Raw genomic sequence first — 9,568 nt, forward strand, 5'->3', positions numbered from 1 at the left:
CACACAAAAATAGCATAGCAATTCAACAGGATGTTGTTCAGCCTTTAAAAGCACACAAACTACCATGAAATGAACTTTCAGTCTATTATTTAGTCACAAAAAGATATTAATGATATGATACCATTTATGAATTATACATATTTCTAAGTCTCCAGAGGAGAAAGGTGAATGGCAAGCTAATAGCAATAGTTATCTCTGGAAAAAGCAGAATTGAGAAGAATAAGGGGGCTGGAGAGATGGCTCAGTGGTTGAGAACTCATTCTGGTCTTTCAGGGAACCTGAGTTTGGTTTCCAAAATCCATCTTGGGCAGACCATAACCACCTAATAACTTCAGCTCTGGGGGTCTGAAGCCTTGTCCTGTACTCAACTATACACACACACACACACAGAGAGAGGGGGGGGGAGAAATTTTACAAAGTAAAAATAAAACGCTTTAAAAGAAATGAGGCGCTTTTGCTTCTCAATGTACACATTGTTGATTTTTTTTCAGTTGCCATAAATTCCTGTGGGGCAGGGAGGGTGGAATTAGGGTATGGTATTTTTTTGCAGTTGTTTGTTTTCAACAGGGTCTCATCAGTTGTGTGTTGCTGGAGGTAGATACTGGACTAAACCCAGGTCCTCAGGAAGAGCAGTAAGCATTCTGAACCTCAGATTCACTTCTCTGGCCCCTGGAATACTGTAATTCTTCTGTAACTCTTACTTAGCCTGGAACTTGCTATGTGGATCGGGCTAGCCATTAGCATGTAGTGTTCCTACTGCCTCTGACTCCCAAGTGCTAGAATTGCATGTGTGTATCACAAAGGCCAGCGTAAACTACCTTTAAAATAAGATATAAAATACTCCATGCATAGCGACTCGTAATCATCATCGTAGTACTCAGAAGGGTAAGGTCAGAGGACTGAGGTGAGCTTGAAGCCATTCCTGGGATACATAGAATGTTCCAGTTCAATCTGAGAAATATCATGAGACTTTGTCATAAAAGAAAAAGCAGGGGAGTTGGGGGCATTGTTCAGTGTTTAAGAGCACTTCTTCTTGTAGAGGACCCTCGTTCAGTTCCCAGTCTCCACGGCTTGGTCCCCAAAAACCTGTAACTCCAATTCCAGAGTCAGCTCCCTTTTTGGCCTCAAAAAACACCAGACGTGTATATGGAGCACACATACATACAGGCTTGAAAGCGGAGATGGGATATAGTTCAGTTGGTAAGATACTTGCTTAGCATTCAGAAAACTCTGGATTTGGTCCCAGTCATAACATAAAACTCAGTTTGGTGGTACAGGTCTTTAATCTCAGCAGAAGGACAAGAAGGTCAAGTTATCCCCAAATATAGTGAATTGGATACCAGTCGGGGCTATATATGACCACCATTTCAATTATAAAATAAAATGAAGTAACTGAATAAAACAGAGAAAGAAGGAAGGAAAGAAGAAAGGAAGGAAGAAGGAAGAGGTAGAGAAGAAAGAAGTAAAGATAAAGGAAGTCAGAAAAGAAAATGTGAAACACAAACTGGAAGAGAACCAAGAAAATGACTCAATGGGTAAGGGTGCCAGCAAGTTTGACAACCTTAGTTTGATCCGTAGGACCTGTATGTTAGCAGGAAAGAAAACAAGTTGTTACCTGACCTTTGGACATGTACTTTGCTATGTGCACATGAGCGAGCTAGTGCACGCGTTGGAGGATATCCTTAGCTACATAGTGAGTTGAGACCAGCCTGGGCTACATAAGACCTTGCCTCAAAACAAAACAAAACAAAAGGGGGCCATGGCTCAGTGGGTAAAAGTGCTTGCCATGCAAGCTTGGCAATCTGGGTTTAATCTTAGAATCTCCATAAAAGTGGAAGGAGAAGACCCATTCATGTTTTCATGATGTGGGAGAACGCAGCACTCCGCGTGATACTATCCCTGGGCACTTTGACTGGGGATGGATAAGGAAAACAGTAGAGCAAACCATGAGGAGCAAACAAGTAAACAGCACTCCTTCCTCCATGGCCTCTGCTTAGTCACTGCCCCCAGGTTCCTGCCCTGAGTTCCTGCCCTGATGGCATGATGGACTATAAGCTATAAGCAGAAATAATAAAAGTAAGCCATTTTATTCTTCCCCACATTATGTTGGGGCAGTGTTTTGTCACAGCAACAGAAACCAAACCAGGACACCATCCATGTTGGAGTTTCGGCTGACTGAATCCTGTGTGGGTAACTACAGGTGTTGTGATCGCATCATCGCAATGGCCATGCCAGGTCCAGAAGACAGCATTTCACAGAACAAGTCCCCACTCTGTTTCTTCCATTCTTCCTGTCTCTGCTTCCTTGATGGTCTCTAAGCCTTGGTGGAAAGTTAATTAAAGATTTCCCTTTTAGTGATGGGCACCCAGTCTCTTCTCAGCACATTGATTGATGCCCACTTCAAGAAGAACCTTCTCTCACAAAGGTTTATAAAGCCCAGGTCTACATGTATTTAGAAGGAAATTTGACAGCATGACCATTTAGGAAAACAACAATGGTATCTTCTACCCTGGGGTCTATAACCTCCCCAGCCATAGACTTTTGACCAGGATTACAGTGTCATTCATCAATTCATTTCTGCATAACAGGCCTCAAATCCAATCAGACATCTGTTAGTTACCTCCTGTCATGCAACCCTGGCAGGTTGGTATTGTAGAGTCCAGGGCTTGGGAAGTGCATGGATGTATTTTCTAGTTTGCTGCCTGTCTTACATCGTACCTCTCAGTGCTACAAACACTCACCAACCAAAAGGAAGTTTCCCTGTTGATTTGAGATTGGTTTCTCACGTCTGACAGCTAGCGTGTGTGGAAAGGGTTTTACTGTGTAGTTCAGCCTGGCCTTGAACTCATAATCCTCTTGCCTCCACTTCAACAGTGCTAGGACTGGAAGTCTGAGAAGTGTGTTGCAAACCATAAAGTAATTGCAAATGAAAAATAGCGATTATAGCTATGTGAATTGCAGGTATAGGCATTAGTGTTCAGATGTATTTCTCTTTGATCATGTGTATTGTCCATATGTTCCTGGTTTTCCTGTTTATGTGCACATTTGCTTTCATGTGTACTATTGAGCCAACTATGTATTTCCAGGTAGACTTGATAGGCAGTGGCCGCCTTCACAGCTCACGTTCACTTTGCCTTGTCTCTTAGATTCTAGCCTCAGGCTAGAAAACATTCTACAGTCTTTCAGCTAAGAAATGCAGATTGAAAACATTGCTAAGTTTATATTAAGTGCTGCATAGCTAACATACCATATTTTGTGGAGACTGAAGTAGGAGAATCGTGAGATCGAGGCCAATCTGCAATACACTATGAGACCCAATCTGTGGGGAACAAAGACTTCCTTTCCTTCTCGCTGTGCTGACGGGACTGTTTTATATCCATCTCAGCCATGCATGAGTGCAGCTCTGAACCCATGTGTAGTTGCCTCAGAGACGAAAACGGAGGGCTCTCCTCCACAGTTGAAGTGACCCCTGAGCCAAGCACATCACATGTTTCTGGGTTTCCCTAGTGACTCTAAAGTATGCAGTCCTGGCGATGTAATGATGCCGGGGAAGAGAAGGACCCGTCCTCTAGTTCGCCCTCTCATACACACCACTCCCAACTCTTCAGCTTCCCCTTCTCCAAAAATGTGGGTTTGGGGAGTCTAAGAGATCTGGCTCTACTCTCCTCAAGACAATAAAGACTTAAATGTTTCCCCTGTTGAATTGGTCTATAAGCTGTCCAGTCATTAATCTTGTGTATCGCAATATCTGAAAGAGAAGGAAACATCCCGTGTGTGGCTCATGGAATGTAATGACTAACTCTAAAAACTAGAAATCACAATCCTAAGCAATCATAACTATAGAGGCTGTGATGGTGTACCCCCATAAAGCCAGCACTTGGGAGAAAAAGGAAGGAAGATCAGGAATTCCAAGCCAGCAAAGGCCACATATTGAGTTACAAGACACACTCGGCCATGTGATACCCTGGCTCCAAACAAAAAGAACACAAAGATCACACCTTTCCCATCTTCCAGTCTTTATATCCTCGATTTGTTTTATTTCTTCATTGATTTTGATGTTTTATTATATCTTCTTTTTGATACTATTTCTCACATTATAACCAGGCTGGCTGGGAACTCACAATGTAGCAAAAGGTAGCTTAAAGCTAATGGTAATTCATCTGCCTTAGCCTCAGAAACGTAAGGACTACAGGACTACCCTGTTAAGCTTATGCTTCCATTTTATCCATGGGGAAACTAAGGCTAAGAGAAGTAAATGAATTTTCTCAAGGTGGAGAACTAGTCCACACTTTCAAGCCAGTGCTCTCTGAAATGAGGCTCAAGTGAGTTCCTAGAAAAGATGAATGGCTGTGTAGTTCTTTATCTTCTGCATTGAAACTATTTTAATACGGAAACTAAAATATTTTGGGAAAAAGCTACAGAGGCTGGCTAGTGGGTTTTTCTGTTAAGATACAACCCAGACTACGTGCCTAGCATTTCTAGAGACAGAATCTGAGGCCCAGGAGTCCGTGGGCTTCTCTTTTGCAGCAGATGCTCAGGAAATGGAGGTGTTATTGTTCCTACTGCGGCATGCTGTCTAGATACCAACAAAAGTTCCCAAAGGAAAGGGCTGTAGCTTGCTTTTTCTTTTCATCTTCTAGAAGCTTGTCTAGTGCCAGGCCTCCTGATTGATGATGCTTGCGACAGAGATGAGATCATCTTGATTCCCCGGCCAAAACCTCTGTCTAGATCCACCCACTGCCTAGCTGCACCCCTAAGCCACGACTGTATTTATTAGCGTTCTGCTGCTCCAATGTTCTAGTTGCCTCCATTTTCAGGGGATTAGATCCACACAGAATACCCCAGACTAGCATATTGGCCTCAGGGAGTTCCTTGCCATCCTGAGGGTTCTGGCATTATAGATTGTACTGGGGATGTAATCACCACATCTACTCCTTGAAATTGTTTTATTTTGTATGTTTTGTTTTTGGTTGAGATAGGGTCTCATACTGTAGCTGCCCTGGAACTTCCTAGGTAGCCCAAACTGGCCTCTAACTCATGCCAGTCCTCGGCTTCAGCCTTCTGAGTGCTGCAATGATATCAGCTACCATGTCTAGATACCATATTCACTCTTGTAAACTGTTGCCACCCGAGTTTCCCCACTTCCTAGGCAAGGCTGCACATGCACCCCTGCTATCTGCTTACAGCAGCATACCTTTCTGGCTCCCCCCTTTCTTCTTGCTACAGCTTAAATCCCACTTAGTTTGGCTGCTATTAATTTTGTTTTTGGAAACAGAGTCTCATTTAGCCTCAGCTAGCTTTGAAACCTACCAGTAGCTAAGGAACTCCCAATCCTTCTGCCTCTGCTTCCTGGATCACAGATATTGGCCACTCCATCCATCAATCTCCAATACTTGCTCCTTAATTCTTAGCCAAAGGGAAAAGTGGTAAATGTAATGTGGAAAAGTTTTTCCTTTCCTGGAATTTGTTATTTTCATTGTTGTTTTGAGATGATGTAGCCCAGGCTATCCTGGAGCTCACTATGTAAGCTAGACTTTCCTGGAATCCATAATGATTCTACTGTGTCAACTTTCTGAGTGCTTGGATTACAGAAATGAGTCAACATAACTGTGTACAGTCCTTTTTACAGTTATCCTAATATATTTTAGTTATTTATTTACTTGTTTAATAACTAACTCCCAGAAGTAGGCAATATAATACTCCTTCAAACATACTTATAACTAAGTTTTCAGAAACAATGACTATGTTATATTACATTGTAAGACGGAATTAAATTTGCAGGTGAATTGCACATACTGATATTAGCTTGGATTACCCAAATGCACACTATATATTCACAGGATCTTTGTGAAACCAGGATCAACCTAATATCAAAAGCAAGACCAACAACGCCAAAAAAGAAAATTATAGACTAACATCATGGATTAATATAGTTTCAAGATATTCAATAAAATACTTTCAAAGTAAATACAGACATGAATCAAAAAGATCATCCAGTTTGACCAAGTTGAGATATGGGGATGATTCAACAAAGGCAAGCCAATCAAGGAAATAAATCATGTAAGTGCACTTAAAGACAAAATAATCAAGTGAGCAACTCAATAGATGCAGAAATAGCCTTTGATAAAATTCCAGCATGCCTTCATGACAAAAGTCATAGAGAAAGGCCAGAGGGTGGTGGTGCATGCCTTTAATCCCAGTACTCAAGAGGCAGAGGCAGGTGAATCTCTGAGTTCAAAATCAACCTGGTCTACAGAGTGAGTTCCAGAAGAGCCAGGGCTGTTACACAGAGAAACCCTGTCTTGAAAAAAGAAAGGAAGGGAAAGGAAAGGAAGGAAAAAATAAAAAGTAATAGAGAAAGTAAGACTACAGGGAACAAATCTCAACATAATAAAAGTTACACAGGAGAAACCCACAAACAACATAACCCTAAATGTAGAAAAGCTTGAAACCATGCCAGTAAAATCAAGAACAAGACAAGGCTGTCTGCTGTCTCTGCTTCTTTTTAATGGTGTGCCCATATCACTAGCTGGAGCAATAATAGAAAAGAATGAAATTAAAGAAATACAGGAAAACAATAAGCCAAAATATCCCTACCTGAAAATGACATGATATTATAATAAGAGATGCCTGAAAAGAAAATTACCTAAAAACTTCTGGAAATGATCAGAAATTTCAGCAATGTGAGAAGTTTCAAAATCAATTTGCCAATATCAATAGCTTTTCTATATACTCAAAAGAAACACAGAAGATTATGGACACCCTTCCATTCACAAGAGAAAATAAAATAATAATAATAAATAATAATAATAAGGCTAACCAAGGAGGGACTCTACACTGAAAAACTTAAACTTCTGAAGAAACAGAGCAAGACATAGAAAATTAAAAAATCTCCCATGTTCATGAATTAGTAGAATTAATATTGTGAAAATGACCATTCTACCAAAATCCCTTTATAGACTTAATACAATACCAATAAAAAATCCCTATCTCATTTTTCACAGAAATAAAAAACCTAAAATTCATATGGAACTACAGAAGATTATGAATACCTAGAATGATGATCCTAAGCAAAAAGAACAACGCTGGAAGGATTACAATTGCAGATCTCAAAATATATCACAAAGATAGTCACAGCGATAAGACCAGTATGGTACTGGCATAAAACAAATATGTGGATAAATAGAACAAAATCAAAGGCTCTAACACAAGTATACATAATTTCAGCCATCTGATATTTAGCAAAGATGCTAAAACACAAACCAGAGAAAATAAAGCATCTTCAACATATAGTGCTGGGAAAATTTGATGTCCATATGCAGAAGTATGAAATTAGACCCTTGTCTATCACTTTACACAAAAACTGACTCCAAATGGATCATAGACTTAAGTATGAAAACTGAAACTATGTGGTGATATTCTGTTTGTGCTCTAACAAATAAAGTTTACCTGAAGAGCAGAGGGTGGTGGCCAGGCAGTGGTGGCACACACCTTTGATCCCAGCACTTGGGATCTCATGCTTTTGATCCCAGTATTTGGGAGACACACACCTTTAATCCCAGCATTAGGGAGGTGGAGATAGAAATATAAGGAAGGTGGAGACAGGATCATGGGCCCATTCAGGCTGGGGATTCGGTAGAGGTAAAAAGTCTCTCTAGTGGCTGGCTGCTTTACTTCACTGATCTTTTAGCTTCCACCCCCTGATATCTGACATAATAATAATACTAACTTATTACTATGACCAATTAGAATTTGCTCTACATCTGGCACCCAGCACTCAACATGGGGCACAAATTCACTAAATAGCCCCTTGCCTCTGACTTTGCAGCCACTGGCATAAGCCAGAGCTGCATTTAGCCAGAGTCAACACCCTGTAGGCTGGGTTTTCCTTTCTTTTCCTCAAGCACTCTGAGCAGGTCTGGGATTTTTCTGTTGCAGCCTCTCTGCAGTAAACTCCACAGGCATTTGAGCTCTGAACACCACAGGATTAGGCACTTCCATATGTTCCCCCATACAGATGGCCGGCTCTTTGGCTTCTTTTCTCCCAGTAGGTTGTGGGCTTTTCCTGGACTCCCTTCTTGGGCTGCTGCCAAACTAGGTAGCTGCCTTGGAAGCCACTCCGCTTCTACTGTTCCGCACAGCAGCAGTAAACCTCACATCTTCATCGCCATTGTCTGCCAATTTGGTGAGACAATTAGGAATCCTTAAAGGGAGAAATTAGTTAAAAGAGAAAGTTTTTTTCCCATATTAAAAAATGGAAGACACTATTCTAATGGAGAGAGTTAAGTCTCTGGATGATTGTGCAATGCACGGTTTAAAAATGGAACAAATAAATGAAGGTATAATCAACCAGGATTAACATAATGTTAATTATTATTTTGATAACTCTTATTATTGGTTCGATAATTCTTGGTTTATCTCTAAAAACAGTTGGTTGATATTAATGCCAAGATACAGGCCTTAAAAAAACTTACTAAAACAGATAGTCAAATCCAGACATGGGAATTTAAAGGAGAACCAATTTTAGCGTTAAATTGTAACATTAGAGAGGAACAGCCTAAGGTATTCAAACAACCAACTTTAATTTATCCAGTAACCTTACAGGAATCGCCAAATGATAGATATCCCCAAAGCTGTATAAGAGCTGATTTTCCTGTAGAAATGTTGGATTCAAGGAGATTGAAGGAAGCAATAATTTCATATGGCATAAATTCACCTTTTGTGAAGCACATGTTAAATCCATGGTCACCTTGCAATGAGACTTGGTTACAGCCGTCTTGGAGTCTAGTTTGCAATTACAACAGAGGACTAATTGAACAATGAAATAGGGCAATATCAACTTCTTGGAGAGGACGATTATGCTCATGTACAAAGGTAATCTCTGTATGATGACCACACACCCTGGCTTTATGCCTCACAGCAACTTTGAATGCTTAGAACAGAATTGGAGAAACAGGAAAGAAAATTAAGTCGTTTACTAAAGTTATAAAGGGCTCAAAAGAAATCTTCACTGATTTGTTACAAAGATTGACTTTAGCAGTAAATAGAATGATACCAAATTCAGAAGCTAGACAAATAATTATTGAATCTGTGGCTTTTGAAAATGTTAATGAGCAATACAAAAGGGTAATTAGACCATTAAAGGCTAGATCAGTATCCTTGGAGGAATGTATCTGATATACAATCAGTATTGAATCTCATAACCATGATGATGCTTGCATAGAAGAGGTGATTTCTAGAGGTTTGAAGAAAAATTGAAATGTCAAGTGTTTCAATTGGGGTGAACAAGGTCACCTTAAAAGGAATTGTAAACAGGGTGTTCCTAGAAACATTTGTTTTTCTAAGCATAATCCAATCAGAACACCCCTCCCTTCTGAAGTAAGCAGAAGGTGTGGCAAAGGCCAATATTCTACTAATGAATGTACATCAACAACATATAATCGTGGTAGCTCTTTGCCATTGGAAAACACCCTGAGGGGCCTCTTGCAGGCCCCCATGTCAAATTTGGTTCAGTCATTTTTTTGTCATTGTGGGGCAAACTCCTTCCCAGAGCAATTAAAGAACCTAA

Source organism: Microtus pennsylvanicus, chromosome X (genome assembly GCF_037038515.1).
Source record: "Microtus pennsylvanicus isolate mMicPen1 chromosome X, mMicPen1.hap1, whole genome shotgun sequence".
Classification (NCBI taxonomy): Eukaryota; Metazoa; Chordata; class Mammalia; order Rodentia; family Cricetidae; genus Microtus; species Microtus pennsylvanicus.